Source organism: Apium graveolens, unplaced genomic scaffold (assembly GCF_009905375.1).
Source record: "Apium graveolens cultivar Ventura unplaced genomic scaffold, ASM990537v1 ctg3792, whole genome shotgun sequence".
NCBI lineage: Eukaryota > Viridiplantae > Streptophyta > Magnoliopsida > Apiales > Apiaceae > Apium > Apium graveolens.
In genome coordinates, this window is record NW_027418265.1 from 48,567 (window position 1) to 66,762 (window position 18,196).

At 32.8% G+C, this 18,196-nt stretch overlaps 1 long non-coding RNA gene across 6 annotated transcripts; it reads left to right on the forward strand.

Moving 5' to 3' along the window:
* The first annotated feature begins 3,601 nt into the window (after nt 1-3,601).
* On the forward strand, nt 3,602-6,815 carry LOC141701403 (uncharacterized). Of its 6 annotated transcripts, none has more exons than XR_012566769.1 (9): nt 3,602-3,687; nt 4,064-4,198; nt 4,297-4,374; nt 4,646-4,798; nt 4,899-5,102; nt 5,188-5,722; nt 5,975-6,161; nt 6,355-6,420; nt 6,605-6,815. It is a non-coding gene; the product is annotated as an uncharacterized LOC141701403 (long non-coding RNA). The 6 variants fall into 6 exon arrangements; XR_012566770.1 differs by having other exon boundaries at nt 5,978-6,161; XR_012566767.1 differs by having other exon boundaries at nt 5,188-6,161.
* The last annotated feature ends 11,381 nt before the right edge of the window (nt 6,816-18,196 follow it).

Below are 18,196 nucleotides of genomic sequence, written 5' to 3' on the forward strand. Positions count from 1 at the left end.
AAATTTATTTGGAAAGAGACATAGATCGGAAGGATGGATGATGTGTAAAGTGTCAAGGCTAGATATAGATAAGGGATGGATGTAAGGGTAGATATAGATATGCTATGGATGATGTAAAGTAAGGGTAGATATAGATAAAGGATGGATGGATGATGCACAGGGTAGATATAGATAAAGGATGGATGGATGATGCAAAGTGGTCACACGAGGACGTGGGAGCGACTTTCAGCACATAAACATAATCGAAAAAAAATTAACACAAAACTACTAAAATTCATGAAAAATACTTAATTCAAACGCTCATATTAATCTTAATAATTGATTAGAGTGGGTAATGAAAGATGCATGAATCCCAATACAATCCACTCGCACAATTTTTCTCTCTTGCTATGTCCAATTAAGGTACCGATGAATGATGAAAAATGGTTTGATGAGGAAGATGTGGGATTTGAGCATATAAACACAAACAAAATATTAAAAAACCTAAAATCTTAACTTCAAGGATTCATGAAAAAATTGTTAATTCAGAGGCTCAGAATCTTACGAGTTGATTGAAGTAGATACCGAAAGATCTACAGATCTGAACATATTCCACTTGCACAATTTATGTTTCTTTCTATATCCAAGCAATTGGTTGAGAATCGTCCAACAATCTACAACAAGAATGATTGACCGTGAATTGTCCAACGATCTGGAACAAGAACGATTATACAAATGTGTGCTCTCTCAGTGTTTCTCTCACTTGTGGGCGGCTAAGTATTTCACTGTATATGATATGAGTAATATTATTTTGAGAAGGAAATACATTTTGTGTGTATATAAAGGCAAGAGGAAAATCATATTTCCCTAAAGTGTTCAATAAAATTACTATTCCAACCCTGTATATCATATTTACAATTTTGTAATTAATTTATATAATTTTATCTAGTTAAATGTGAAATAATGTTATATTCGTAACTAGTATTTTTACAAGCCATTTAGTACAATATATTTAACCAACTTGAAAGGCATGAAGAAATTTAGAAAATGTAATATTTACTTTCTACTCTTTTTTGGATAACAACCTTGTAACTAATTTTTTGACATTAACTTAAACACGGTATATTAATATACATATTAAAAAAATTACGATGAGTAATGAGAAGAACTCCCTTCATCCAGTTTTTCCTTTTCATTAATCAGAATTCATATTTTATTCAATCAAACAAAAAAGGGTGATAATTGTGCTAATATAAAATTGAGACAATGATATTCACGCTCTATTTATCATAATTATTGGATCGGACAAATCATTTGGGATAAGAAAAAAATAGTAGAAATGGACAACAAGACTAAAATGGACGGAGTGTATATAATATTACAAAAAAAAGTATAGTTCGGTGTAACATGTAAAATGGTCTAATATATGAAATTTACCAAATTCGATTCTCTAAGACATTAGACTTCTTTTACTTAGATTATATTCAAGAGTATTGAATATCCTAGAGTTATATCACTATCTTCAATGGAAGATCAAGAACATAGGTATTCTACATAGTACTCATATTAATATACGACGTTCTTTTGCTTTTTCCAAACTTTCTAATATTCTTTTAAATTGTAAGGATGATAACTACAATTCTATAAACTTGCAGGAACTTTGTGGAATCATGATTTAAAGAAAAGTCTACAGAACATAAGATTTCATGTTCAATTGTTAGGTTCAAATCACATATATTTGAGAGGTGAAGTTGTCTCTTGGTGAAGAAAAAAATGGTCAAAGGTAAAGAATAATGATTTTAGATTTGCCTTATTTAGTTTGAAAGAGTATCGACAAGACTTGTTTTTTATCCTAAATTTCTAACAACTATTGTGTTCCTCTCATGTTAAGTTGTTCACTCATGGGTGTAAATTTATTAATGTGTTCTATTATGTTAGAATTAGGTGTGTAGATCTACTAAAGTATTTTGTTGTTCGTTTATGAAGATGTTATTGGTATTTCATGTTCGTCAAGAGCATGGGTGTAGATTGATCATCAAGGTACTCTGTTAACGAGAATGTCCTATTGTTGAGGCTCTTTAAGCATATATATTTCTATTTACTACTAAGAAGCAGGCACCCAAAAATAATCTTCTAGCCTCTCCAATGTATTTGTAAATATCCATCTACAAGTCTAGTAAAAAAGTAATGTGTAGAATTAGAAGTGAAATTGGAAAATGAGGAGAACTTATCCAAAATTTGAAATTAGAAGTGAATTAGAAGTAATGTGTAATGTATTTCATCTTTATATAATAGTATAGATATATCAAAATAAATATTTTATTTTATTTTGAAATTCTTCGAGGTGATTTTTAAGATCTAAAAATATTCAAAATACTACCCTCCTACTCTAAACAAACAAAATAAAGATATGTTTACACAAAATCCGAACCACAAGATCAAAATCAAATCAACCGTAATCAGTAGGACTCTCTAGTTCTCTCACTAAGCAGGGATTTGTTTTGAAATTCCTACAATGTATATGTATGTATTATATGAGTAAAATTCTATAAAGACCATGTTTTTCTTGGAGACCACGGAGACCACTTATGTTTTACAACTAAAATCTTGCATAAACATTATAAAATGTAATATTTTACGAATTATGTTCTACAAAGATTATTATTTTATTCAAAATATTGAATATCATACATGTACTTGCATGTAGAACATTACAAAATGTTTTATCCTACGAAACATGTTTAGTTTGCAAAAAAAATTGTTTAGATTACAGAATATACACATTATACTTATTAAACTTAAATGATATTCAATAATTTTAATAAATTAGTGATATTCATAAACATACTTCAGAAAATAATATATTTTATAGGGTTTTGATTGCAGAACATAGGTGCTCTCCGTGGTCTACAACAAAAATGTGGTGACTCATATATATATATATGCATTTTTTCAAATAGAAATAATCCTTAAAATGAAAACTAGAAAATAACTTTTAAAATTTGTATTAAGCTTTCTTTATTTTTAACACTAACATTTTACTAGTTCACACAATAACTTTCCTAATTTTAAAATTTAGCCCTCCACGTTAGTAGGGACCAACCACTACTAGAAATAGTGTCTACGACATCACCCTTTTAACATCGGTTACAAAATTTCACCGATGTTAAAAGCACTTTTAACATATGTCGCTTCAAAACCGATGTTAAAGGTATTGTCAGACATCGGTATCTTAACTAACCGATGTTTATAATCGTTTTAAAAAAAAAAAGGTCCGCTTGTTTCTTTCCCCCATTAATACACCAAAAAATTCCCCGCTTAACCAAAAATTTTATTCTCAGTTTTTCCGGATCTCCCCTCTCTCTCTCATTCTCTTTTCTCTTTTCTCTCTTCTCTCTCACTGTCTCATCTCTCTTCTCTCAGTCTCTCTTCTCCCTCATCTCTCACTGCCTCTCTTCTCAATCACTCTCTCTAAACCTAATTATACCTCTATTTGTACTAACCTTTAATTAAACTCGATTAATTCCTAAATCGAGCTCGATTGGTGCTAAATAATCTTGAAAGAAGTTGGGTGTACTCAATTTATGTGAGAAAAGTAAGTTTATTTCGAATTTATTTTCGAATTTTATGTTTTTATTTTAATAAAGTTTTGTTTACAGGTCTTTGGAGCTTTGTTAGTGTTAAAAGAAATTGGGTTTGCTTGATTAGGTAAGATTAACTTCTAATCTACTCAATTAAAAGTTGGTGTATGTATTGTTAATCTTGAAAGAAGTTGGGTTTACAGATTTTTATAAGCTATACTGGTGGCCTTGTTATTGTTACTGCTAGACAGGTGTTGTATTGATATTAATTTTTTAGAATTTAATGTTGAATCGGAATTTTTGGAGGAAAGCCTATTCAAATTAGAATTTACTGTTGTCATTTCGTACTTGCATAAATGATTTTATTTGTGTAGCTTATAGCTGAAGATTACATTGATGTTCTAACATTAGTGGGGGGATGCTGTGTTTTTCGGTGGCTGTGCAGGGTCCCAAATATTATATTTTCTTAATGATTTGAACTGTTATTTTATCCATGTCTTCAGAGTGCAGCACGTGTGTTGGTTCCTGCTGAATTTGGGGATCATGGGATTAAAGGAATGATACTGGCTGCTAATTATGTTCCATATCTTGGGATCTTCTTAGGAATGCAGATTTCTGTTATTGATTTTGCTCAATCTGTAAGTTAGAGTTTAATTTATAGATTTATTTATGTAGAACGTTCACTGAAAGATAATATACACTTAAGATTAACTGCATTGCTTCATGCATCTTGTAGGTGTTGGGTCTATAAAAGTTAAACAGTTCGAAATTTGATGCTCAGACACTAAATCATGTTGTAATTTTTATGCCAGAGGTACATGGCCGTTCATGATAATACTTAACGGTTATGACATCGACAGATGCCTTTTACATTCCTGAGCTCTAAATGCGCAAGGGTTTGAACATTTTGTAGGAATCAACTTACTTTAAGGTAACCTTGCACGTGTTATATTCACAGAGTCTATTTACTCATCAAGAATCATGTATCTGGAAATTCCTACCATTCATTAGAGTTTACATTACCTATTTATGGCACCTGAGTGTGTGTATAAATGTCTAATAACATTTTAATGTGTTGTTTACAGGGGATGTATTATCAGGAAACCAGCCGGACAGACCAGTTCACTTGGGAGTACTGCAAGAATGGTTTGGCATCCACTGGGGGAACACTCGAGCTTTCGCTCTTTTGTTCACTCTAATATTCATTTCACTACCACTAGTTTTGTTCCGTCGAGTAGGTCAGTACAAATAATCAATGTAGACCTCTCTCGTACATACATTAGCTATGTTCCAGTTTAGTGATCCCTGTATCCGTGTTCTTTGTTTTTTGTTTTAAAGAATCATTAAGGTTTAGTTCAGCAGTATCAGTTCTGTTAGCATTGGTGTTTGTGGGGATATGCTCAGGAATGGCAATCTCAGCACTCTTAGAAGGCAAAACAAATACACCAAAGCTCATACCTCAGTTGGACAATCGAGCCTCCTTCTTTAACCTCTTCGCTTCATCTCCAGTCACCGTCACTGCATTCACTTTTCACTTCAATGGTTAGTTACAACTAATAGAAACAAGTACTCTTAAATGACACTAATTTTCTGAGGAAATTACTTACGAAAATGTTTTTAATTTCAGTTCATATTATTAGAGGGGCGCTTAGGGAAGCATCAGATATGACCTCAGTTGTTCGAATTTCTCTAGTACTTTGTTCAGGAATCTACTTTACCATTGGGCTCTTCGGATACCTGTTGTTTGGGGATTCCATTATGGCAGACATACTTGTAAATTTTGATCAGGGTTGCCAGAAGTTAAAGCTACCCTTGTGATATGTCCTCTTGTTGTTGTGATTCAATGGGTAAATGAGATTGATCGATTTAACTTAAGAGGTAGCAACAAGGTGCTAGTGTGTCATGGAGGCAACAGAGGCAAAACCCTTCATGAATTCTCAGATTATGATTTTGTTATTACTACATATTCTATTGTTGAAGCTGAGTACAGGAAAAATGTTATGCCAGCTAAATATAAATGCATTTGGTGTGGAAAGTTATTATTTTATGAACATAAGATATCTATTCACCTGAAATATTTTGGCGGTCCAAATGCTGTTAGAACTAATAAGCAGTCGAAACAGAAGAAGGGTAAGAAATGGGATCGTATTATACTGGAAGAGGTGAGTAGGTGGTTACTGTTAGAAATTATTTCATGCTTGGCTGGTCTGATTTCTTATCTCATGTGTGTGGATATGTACATATTTAATTCATCTTTCTCACGGTTACTCTTTTTTGCATCTCTTTGAATCCAGATGATGTAGAATAAATTAGGAGCTGCTCTAATCATTTTTTTTGTCCAAATTTAAGCTTATAAGTGTATTTTTTCTGGTCAAGAGTGTCACCAAATTTCTTACTTACGGCTGCTACTACAGCAGGAAGCATCATTGGAATGACTTTTGTTCGGATGGGGTTTTTCACAACAAATTGTATGTTTGATAAATTCCTGAATCGGCTACTGGTGATACCCCTTTCTACTCTAGCAGGACTATCAGAAGTGTTATTGATTATTTGTTAGGAGCCACATTCCAAATTACCGGATTTTTTAGTGTTCATAATAAGGTAAGTTTCATATATTGCTTCGCTACACTATTATTTATATATTTTTGTAATTGATATGAAAGGCTCTACAAACATATTCTGATGTGACACGACCCTAGCTAATTTGGTAAAGTTGTTTTAGATAGATTCTCTTCTTCTCACTCTAGCAGCGACAACCAAGCCTTAATCAGTGGTTTTTTTCTTATCTTGACAGCTCTTTGAATTACCCTATTTCGAATTATTGATTTAGTTGAGCTGAGAGCAATGGTTCCTAATCAAGGTCCAAGACACCCTACTTTAGTCATTATCCGAGCTGTTGAACAAATTATGAGAGATAATTTATTCAACTGTAAAAGTTTTAAAGCAATAGCGGCTAGAGATAACTTTTTAATTTCAGCTTTGTGCTAAATATTCGGTTGTATTGCTTTTAGACTGATTATTAACTCATATTGTTGTGCGACTAGGGAACACAAAGGTAAGATCTATGAAGTCATTGACGAAGCTAGAGCTTTTGTGGAAGTTTTATGTGATGGTACCAACTTTGCTTCAGCTGATACTATTTATGGTTTCGCAGCATATCCATCTGGGGAGAATTGCTTGGGGAATGCGGCTTTAGTGAGTTAGATAGGTTAGGAATGTAATTGTAAGTAGATAGTTTTTGATGTTGATGTAGATGTAGATATAGAAATATGTTGGTTGAATGCTGATATATAAGTTTTTTGGTATATATTTGTTCTCTTTTAAGATTATTTTTTATTGATATAGCTTTTAATTATTAAATGGGTTATTCTAATTGAGAGCTTTGTTTCTGTATTCAATGGGTTATCCTCATTGAGAAACTTTGGAGGTAATTCTCCAATTTAAAGTTGTATGCTTGGAATCACTTACCTTGTAGTCTGGTGGATCAATTATCATGTAATGCATGGATTATCGTCCTTGGTGGATAAGAGGGTAAGCCAAGGCTATACCTAAACCTAAATTCAAGTGAGACATGTAATAATCGGAAATACCTAAAATCCCAAAAACATATGTAGGCCTTGGTTCATTGTGACTAGGCCTTATCGTTCGGCATTTTCAGACCGAGTTGGAGTCATAGTTAGATTTGGAGTCGATTCGGGAGTTTTTGTATTAAACTTGGATTAAATAAAATTAAATTAAAAATATGATATTTTTATAACCATACAAATTAATGAGCATGTTCAATTTTTAATTAAATTAATTTAATATCTAAATAATTAAAACAATAAAATTAGTTGTTGACCTCTAATTGAAGATGAAACAAAATTGAGTAATGAAAACATTGCTAAACTCTATTTCAATACGTCATTTTTACGTTAAGATTTTAGCGACACCAATGATTTAACCAATGTAAAAGTTTTACTTAATTCATTTCAGTTAATACTTTTTTAAGTTGGTAGTTCTACTCAAAATTTTGTTGTAATACAACCTCTATTTTTTTATATAACGCTTTAATTTTTGCACATATTTCAATCCGCTTATTTAGAAATATAATTTTTTAAATTGTTTTTGTGAATTAAAATACTTATCTATTTTTATTCACAGAAAGAAAATTGTGCAAATAAACTTTATCTGCCTAGTTAAAGAACATTGAAATGTGTGTAAAAGTTAAAGCGTCATATAAAAAGGGCGTAATGATTTAGCTCAATGCTAGTTATCATGTGAAAATTCCTTAGTATAAAAAACTAATAAGTTTACATAAGTTCATAAAGAGTTTTTTACAGTTAAGCATCGTGCGTGCATGAGTTCGTCACTATGTGAGTTATCATCAAGAAGCACTTGAATGTATAATTTTACTTTATTGTATTTGACTGGTTAACTACATATCACAACCGGCGTTTCTTGAACACTTTACATCCTCCGCTCTTCTATTTTTTAAGTATGCAATACAACATTTTACATTCATTCAATCAATTATACAAACATGAGCAAGTTAGCTAGGCTACAGCTAATTTGTAATCCGCATCCTTCAGAGTTTCTGGATTGATTGTTTTCTCTATTGTATCAAGTTACACATGGACGGATTTAAGGTGGGCATTGGTGGCCATAGTCCCCTCAAAACCTCTTCATGAGCTTACAATGTTCCAAATTATGTATAAAAATTGATTAGATAGTGTATTTCGTCCTCCCATAAATTGATGATCCCCATATAAATTCACAAATCTTGGAGCATCTCCAACAATGGATTGCCAAAATAGTTGTTAACCTTGTCAAATCATCATGGATATTAATATTTTATTTTCACTCAATTTCATATTAACTTGGCAACATTGTACTCCAATAGTTAGTAACATTTGTAGTCCCTAAATTAAATTATAAATAACTCAAAAACTAAAAAAAGTATTATTAATATACACATTTTATGCTTATATATATAGGATCTTACTCCACTGAGAACCTGTTTTATTGTGAGATATGAGATTCAATCATAACGACTGATTCTTATACATTATTTAATACTTTACCACACATTAATTTTTTAATATTTAAATATTTTATCACCCTATTCTTTCTAATTCCACCACCTGCCGCCTCCAACCACCGCCGACCTCCATTTCAGGCGACCAACATTTCCGGCGACCACCAATAATCATCACCGTCAAATATAATATCACTTACCACCAGAGAATGAAAAATCACCACAATAAGAAATCACCACCATAATAGCTGAAATCACTCTATCTGACCACCGGTAAACAGAAAATCACCGTCGCAGAAAAAAATCACCACAATTGATCACTTCCTCTACCCACCAGATCCGGCCACTAACTCCATCATTAACTCCAATCACCAATATCATTACCAAAACCACCAAATTTAATTAAAGAACACCACATTTAAAAACAAAATCATCACAATATCACTACACCGAGCATATATACAAACCACCAATTACATAAGAATCGCCAAATACAAGCCAAAATCACCACAATTAAATTAAAAAGACTAATACACAACAAAGAAAATGCAATTTTGTAAATATAAATCGGAAGCTATGTATATCTTTGTAGTCGTTAATTTTCAAGTGAAAGACGTCGGCGGCGATGAGGATGGTGCTGGAGGTAGGGGATGAAGATGGGGAGAGATAGAGGGAAGGGGGAAGGAGAGAGAGAGAGAGGGAAGGGGGAAGGAGAGAGAGAGAGAGAGAGAGAGAGAGAGAGAGAGAGAGAGAGAGAGAGAGAGATGAAAGTCCGAAAATGAGTGATGGAGCGGCGACGGCATCGGGTGGTGGAGGTGGAGAGAGAGAGCACAGGTTGGGGTTGTGTTGATGAGAGGGACTGATGAGAGGGACTGATGAGAGGGACTTATAAAGAAATTTTTGGGTTGGAACAATAATTGTGTGGTGGGGATTAAAAGAAATTTATAAAAAATTTAAAATAGAGGGCTGAGATAGTTCTCATATCTCACGGTTCTCATTTGAGCAACTCTATATATATATATATATATAATTGGAACAATGTAAGCTCGTGGGGAGGTTTTGAGGGGACCATGGCCACCCCATTCCCCCCTAAAATTCGTCCCTGTGTAGTTTGATACAATAGAGACAATGATCAATTCGGGAACTGTAAAGGATGCTGAGTACAGGCTAGCTGAGCTAACTTGCCCATGTTTATATAATTGAATGGATGTAAAAAAATGTTTATATTGGATACTTAAAATGTTGAAGAACTGAGGATGTAGAATGTTAAAAATAGTAAAATCGCACTCAAGTAAAATTTGAACTCAGGTAATTATATACATTGGAGGGCTTTTTGATGGATAACTCACCCAAATGCATGTAAACTTTTTATATTTTTACGGTTAAGAGTAAACGCAATTGAGCTAAAGTATACTGTACTCATCAATCAAAATTTTCAAAATGACCAACTTCAAAAAAAATCGTCAAATATTAATAAAGTATTTAGTATTTACTGATCAGAAGTCCATGTCAGCTACATTCTCCACATCATCCACTCACCATTCTCCTGGATCACTCCTCCGTCCTCTTGTCTTGCCTTTGGACCGATTAGGACCACCTTCATTTCTGGTATCCTTATAATTTTTGTTTTATCCTTGTTGTTGGAAAATTTCTGTCTTGGTGCTTATCATAAACTTTGTTCAACCTATTGAGACATGAATGAAATGTTAATAGAGATGTGCTTGTTTTTGTTCAACACTTGTGGTCTTATTCGCATTTCTTAGATTTTGTCTATTAATCATCATGGTAAAAGAGCTACTAATGCAGCACATTTCCTAAGTTTCTTTTGAGTTTTTTTAGTGCACTTTTTGCTTCTTTTTCATTCCTTGAAAGTATGAAGATGGAGAGAGAGAGATAGAGAGAGAGAGGACGGGGAAGGAGAGAGATATAAAAGCCCGGCGATGAGTGATGGAGCGGCAGCGGCGTCAGGTGGTAGTGGTGGAGGTGGAGGGAGAGTGCACGGGTTGGGGTGATGTCGATGAGAGGGAGGGATAAAAAACTGTTGGATTGGACCAATAATTGTGTGGTAAGGATTAAAAAAAATTATAAAAAAATAAAATAAAGGGCTGAGATTAGATCTCATATCTCAATATAATTGGGGATCTCATTTGAGTAACTCCATATATATATATATATATATATATTAGATAATTTGATGTGCCCCAGATATATTCACAAACCTTACACATTTTGAGGTTTTATACACATAAATTCACAGTATGGTTCTTGCAAATCCATAATGTCTCAAAAAAATTTGGCTTCAAAAGTCATGTTCTATATTTTGGCCTTCCAAAAAAAAATTCTGGTTCCATCCCTATAGCTATACTGGTGGAAGTTTCTGATTTATGTTGATACTTACGTTGTTGTTAAATATCAAAGGTGGTATTAGTATAGATGATTGATGTTGACTTCAGTATGGGTGTTCCAAAAAAATTCAGTTTCTGATTTATGCTGATACTTACGTTGTTGTTAAATATCAAAGGTGGTATTAGTATAGATGATTGATGTTGACTTCAGTGTGGGTGTTATGAGCATCAAAGTTCGTATTGATATCTAATTTGATATGACAACAAAGTAAGTATTGATTTCAAGAGTTCGGTTTGAGTAAACTTTATGATTTATTCCATGATCATTGTTTCATGTTATTGTGGTTTACGATATTTCCGTAAACACTGTTTTATGAGTTTTATTCTCGTCAAGATTCAAAGTATTGCTGAAGCATTTCGCTCAAAAATATCAAAATGGTTTTCAATATAATTAAGGAATTAAATCTGGGATTCCTCAACTAAAATTTTATGATTCAGCAACTATGATTCTAAATGTTCTGCTCTAACGCAGATGTCAGTTTTATATCAAAATGACCCTATATATGTTATAATTATCTTGCTGAGCATTTCTTTCGCTCATACTTGCCTGTTTTCAAATCTAACCTCCAGTGAGGATTAGCTTGCGCTGTTTAGCTGCGTAATTCGAGAAAGCAAAGAAGAAGCTTTTGGGAAGGTGGTTGGTCCAGGGTTTGCGGACTAGTGTAAGTTTTATTGTATAAAGTTATTTATATTATATTATATTATAGTTGTGTATTTTATTTGGGCCTAGTATACTTCATTTCGAAGTTAAACTAGCGGGTTAAGTTTGGAGATTGAGAATTATTGAAAAGAGTTTTAAAAGGAAGAGAAAAAAATTTATTTGTGGAATTTGGATATCTTGTTTCTAGAACTGTAACCTTAAAAGATCTTGGATTAGTTTATGGTCATAGATGATAAATATCTTCCGCTGCCATTTGTTTATTGATTAAACAGGTTAATTTGGATTGAGGTTTCATAGTGACGACCAAATCCTCTGACCCCGGATTTGGGGGCGTTACAGGTTGGTATCAGAGCTGAGGTTATAGTAAACTAGAAACGAGAGTGTGTAGGAGTGTGTATAGCTATGTGAGGACGTTTGAGCTCATATCGAGTTCCTGTTGAACTATCGAATATAGTACCAACGAGTAAGTTAAGATAGGCGTATTCGTTTGAGATGGTTGTGATGAGCTGGATGGAACTCCGGGAAGCTACAAACTTCTATTGTGGAACCTTTCGAGGATACTATGATTTGACGACGATGAAGATTATCGATATCCCTGGAATATGAAGAAGTGTCGAGAATCGGATGACGAGTCAACAGAAGAATTCAAACAGAAGATAAGCATTAAGACTTTGGCAATACCTTCTCTTTCTATAATTTCTTTTGGCCTCTCTCAAAAGAAGTAATTGTTAGAGGATATATTCCCTAACACTCATTTTCAATCATAATTGTGTTTTAAATGTGCCAGAGCCTGTCATGAAGCCTATTTTTTAGGTTTTGATAGCTCTGTCAAGTTATGATAATTAATTCCACTTTTCTTATTTGGTGGATAGTTTCTTGATGATGTGACACCATTTGCTCATTTGGTGCCATAATTTTGTTCTCTGGATTTCATTTCCTTCAGAAATATCAGCTTTGAAATCTTGTCAGCTTTATTCATTTGATTTTCAATTTCTTTCATATTCTTTTATTCTGAATGAGATGAACAACCCTAACTATAGGGGACACAAGGTATCCCTGTCTGTGTGATAGGAGTTGGATGGGACACCATCACTTGTGTGTGTTGTGAATACATGAAGGTTAACAACCTTTTGTAGTGTCTTAATTTGGACACGCAATACCAAGTTCATTTGATCATATTGATCTCTCAGTTATTCTTTTATTTCAATAATACTTTTTCTCAAATTCAGATTTTGGTTCCGTTATGGTATCAAATTCTTTTCTCTTTGAAATTCTATGTTTCATCATCTCAAATATTCGAAGGTATGCCAATCAAGTTAAGCTAAGTTGTCCTGGTCAAGTCAAAGCAGGGTTATGTGATAGGATTACCAAGAGCAACAGTGGACTGCGATGCGGTTAGAATATCAGTGGCGTATAACGAAGTCAATCTGTTTCTTTATTTCTCTCTCTATCTTTCTTTCTTTTCTTCTCTCTATCTTTCTCTCTATTCTTCTTTCTCGCGATCAGTAAAAGTGATTCTATTGAGGAATTGGTCAAAGGATGTGGATGGAACAATGTTGCAGGGTGAAGCTTCAGTGGTAACTGTGTGGTATAAAGAATTGCAGTGTTATTGGAAATTCTAAGAAAAGTTGCATATGCAAGATTGGGAAGTTGGTTAGGAAACCCTTAGTGCTCTCTTCTGCTGATTCCGAGGACGGAATCCTTATAAGGGGGTAGATTGTAATATCCCATATATTCAAATATTATTATTATTATTATTTAGAATTATTAATTTGACTTTTATGTGAATTTTAGTGAATTATCTGATAAGTGGAATTGATGTTTGGGTGTTTAGATGTGACATTATTTGAATATTTGAATTTTTATATGTACACAATAAAATATAGATAATTGTGATATTTTTCTGGTAATTTTTGGACTGTTAGATGATTTTATATTGATTTATGAATTATTAATTATTTTCTGAATAATTACCAAAATTATTTTATAAAGCCGGGAATCGTCCGACTTCAACTGTTTTTGCGTTTTTACAACCCGAAACTCTTCCGAAAACTCCTTCCTAACCTAATCTGGTAATTCCGGACATTTTCCGTGTTTTGACTTTTTCAATCGGGATTACGGTTTGACCCGTGCGCGGCCCGGCGCAAGATTTTCGATACGATAGTTATTTCGGTAATCAATAAAACCCGTATTCTCGAGATACGGGATATTTTTACGTTATTTTCGTATATAGTGTTTTATAAAAAGCCGGTTTTTATAATTATCCAATTCTGGTATTGAATTGTATCATTTTTATAGTTACTTAGCGGCTAAGCAACTAATTTAACGATCCAAAACGATCCAGAACGATCCAATATTTCATAAATATAAATAGTCTATTTCTTATTTCATTTATTCTGTTTATTCATTTGCAACCAGTTAAAATACCGTAAATACAGAGAAAAACCCGAGAAACAGAAACGTTTCCGAGAATCAATCACACGAATGAAGGCGTTATCAAACTCTGATTCGGGCGTACAGCATATCAAAACGAAGCTCTCGAAATCCTCTTTCTGAATCAATCATCAGTTTCTTCCCATAAATTATGGTAATTTTCTTATTTATTTATTTATATTCGAATTATTTAGTAATTAAATTATGAAAATTTGTTCTTGATGTTGTTGATATGATTTGATGCTTCCATGTTGTAGAGCATGTTTTTCTGGTCGATTTGGTATATTATACTTCAAAAATAGAGTTCAATATCATATAGAAATTAAGGTTTGATTTTCTGAAAATTTCTTGAATATGTGTTCTTGGTGTTCTTGGAGAATTCTGAAAATCAAAGTTAATTTTGAAGGTGTTATTGAACAGCAAATCACAAGTATGAATATCCGTTGTGAAGCTCTCAATCTATTCTATCTGATTTGAGCATCAAAATCAATTGAGGTTTGGTAATTTTCAAATTCGTAATTTTTGGGTTTATACCCGAATTTGGGGTTTTTATTTCTGCTAAACCTGGGTTGGATTAAATGATTTCAGTATATTACTCGTGACCTGAGCTTTGTTTTGAGATATATTTCATTAAATTTGGTGTTGGTTTGTGTAAAATCGGTGTTTGGCCGGAAAATCGGGCTTCAACGGCGGCGAGTTTTCCGTTGGCTTTTCCAGTTGATTCGTCAATGGTTTGAATGATTAGTTGTAGCAGATGAATTCCTGCAGGGTTGTAGAAGATTTTCCCATGTTTTTGACTGGGTTTGGTTCACTATTAGGCTTGCCGGAAAGCTTGGTGGCCATCGTTAATGGCGGCCGGCCCCCGGAGCAGAACTGGGGAAGACGATGGCAAACTTCAGTTTAGCCATCGTTCTTTCGTCCTTTTTACAAACCAGCCCCTGGCTTTTTCAGAAGATTTAAAAATTGGATTTCTGTTTTTATTATTTACAAAAATTGTATTATCTTTTTATAATTACTTTCAGAAAATGTTTGTATTTATTTTAAATTCCAAAAATCAATATTTTTAATTATTTAGTTAATTAATTTTAGTTGATAATTAATTATTTAATTAGTCAATTAATTTAAATATTAATTGATTAATTAATTTAATTAGTTATTAATTAATTTTAATTGATTATTTAATTAGATTTATTTATTTAAAATTGATTTAAAAATTCTGAAAAATAGTTTGAGCTTTAAAATATTATTTTGAATTATTTTCAGGCTCAATAATTCTTATAAAATTATTTTCGGGTGTTCGAGCCCTATTATTTAATTATTAAATGATTCGGAGATTGTTTTTATTCCGAAAAATGTTCAAAAATTGATAATAAATCAACCGTTCGTCCGTTTAATACAAAACGAACGCGTATAGACTCAGAAAAATATTCTGCTTTCAATAAAAATACTGTCGAGACCCAAATCCTTTTGTTTTGAAAGGTCGCTTGTTTTACGAATCATTCTGAGTCGATTATTGATCAAAAAATCATATTTTTGACCCGATTTCTGTTTTAAACATACTGAGTCGACCCTTTTGATGAACCGAGTCTTATGTGATATGAATTATGTGATCTATGAATTATGTGCTTATGTGCTATGTGAATTATGTGCATATGTGGATCAAGAGTCCTGTGATTGTCTGTTATAATTATGTGTGGGCTATCGTATGGGTAGATGATAGGATTTTGACGCGTAGTTCATCGAGTGATTATCATTTAGGCGATTAAAGTGTATCTTTTAATTATAGATGCGGATCGTTCGAGTTGATCAGGATAAGACGTTGGATAAAGAATGAGATGGAATGGCATTGGATATCTGGCTTCTAGCAATCGCAGGAGCAACATATTGATGGAGTGTTAAAAAGAAAGATGGTGATGTTTTGAGACAGAATGTCAGAATAGATGCGTCTTTATGAGTGTGACTAACCACTAAAACCCAAAGGCAAGTATCTCTATCATCACTTATTGTTCAAGTGATATTTATTTTAAATCTTTTGATGCAAGTATTGTTTTCCCTTTTCTCAGTTTAGAATCGATAAATGTTTTACATATCGTTGAATTAAATAATTCTGTTTATGAAAGTATTCTTCCGCTATTCTATGTTGAGAGTAGCTAAGTGATTTTACTTATCCAATTATCGGATTTACAAATGTTTTGGATTTTGAGAAAAGTGATTTGGTTGCGAGTATTCCTGCCCAAGTGAATGGGAGAATAAAATTATTTAGGATGTCGAAGGATTCGGCTCCTTTTTCAATAAAAAGGTTTTAAGATTGGAATGGTTACTGGTTATTGGTTACAGCGTAGGTGATCGAGATATTGGTCCAGCTGTAATATCTTTCAAGGCTAGTTATGCCTTTTATGGCGCCCTACAGGTACCGTATGTCTTCGGGATACGGGTAGTACCTATATTTACGGTATGGCTGCGGGATACCGGTGCTGTTTCGTGACTGATCATCAGGAACAACATAGTGCATAATTGGTTCCAATCTAAATAGATATCTAAAATTCTTTATTATTTTGATAATCATAGCATAAATGATTTATCAACTGTTTCTGTTTTGGAATAATGGTGAAATGCAGTTTTGATTTAGATTCTGATTTATGTTGATACTTACGTTGTTGTTAAATATCAAAGGTGGTATTAGTATAGATGATTGATGTTGACTTCAGTATGGGTGTTGTGAGCATCAAAGTTCGTATTGATATCTAATTTGATATGACAATAAAGTAAGTATTAATTTCAAGAGTTCGGTTGAGTAAAGTTTATGATTCATTCCATGATCATTGTTTCATGTTATTGTGGTTTACAATATTTCTGTAAACACTGTTTTACGAGTTTTATTCTCGTCAAGATTCAAAGTATTGATGAAGCATTTCGCTCAAAAATATCAAAATAGTTTTCAATATAATTAAGGAATTAAATCTGGGATTCCTCAACTAAAATTTTATGATTCAGCAGCTATGATTCTAAATGTTCTGCTCTAATGCAGATGTCGGTTTTATATCAAAATGACCCTATATATGTTATAATGATCTTGCTGAGCATTTCTTTCGCTCATACTTGCCTGTTTTCAAATCTAACATCCAGTGAGGATTAGCTTGCGCTGTTTAGCTGCGTAATTCGAGGAAGCAAAGAAGAAGCTCTTGGGAAGGTGGTTGGTCCAGGGTTTGCGGACTAGTGTAAGTTTTATTATATAAAGTTATTTATATTATATTATATTATAGTTGTGTATTTTATTTGGGCCTAGTATACTTCATTTCGAAGTTATACTAGCGGGTTAAGTTTGGAGATTGAGAATTATTGAAAAGAGTTTTAAAAGGAAGTGAAAAAAATTTATTTGTGGAATTTGGATATCTTGTTTCTAGAACTGTAACCTTAAAAGATCTTGGATTAGTTTGGGGTCATAGATGATAAATATCTTCCGCTGCCATTTGTTTATTGATTAAACAGGTTAATTTGGATTGAGGTTTCATAGTGACGACCAAATCCTCTGACCCCGGATTTGGGGGCGTTACAAGCTATGTGAGGAAAGTGACATTTTTTGACAAGTTTGTTGAACGGGTGGATGCTGAATTGAATGCTCAATCTGATGATTCTTTTGTAGTTATTATAGCAAGTGCTAAAGTTAATAAGTACGAAGGTACATTCTGGGAACTCTATCAAACCTTAATCTTAAAATTATAATTCATTGTTGTACCTGAGAATGAACTTCTAATTTCATTTTGTACTTTGATATTTAGGTGAACTTTATCTCACGAACTATCCGGCAACGAGATTTTATATTAACATCAACAACTATAGTGTAAAGGATTTGCAGAAAAAGTAATTACAATTGTAGTATAATAATATTTGCTTATACATTAGGATTGCTTCATTTATACCATATTATGAATATGTTAATTTAGTACTTCTAATATTAGTTCTGATATTAAAAACAGAATGATGGATCCTACTTTCCGAAGAACTCCAGATGATGTTGATGAAAATGACATTGTTCTCTTAAAGAATGTAGAACAGATTTGTAAGCTTGACGAAAATTTCAAAGGGGTAATTTGTTTAAATATATTATTTCATGAAGCAT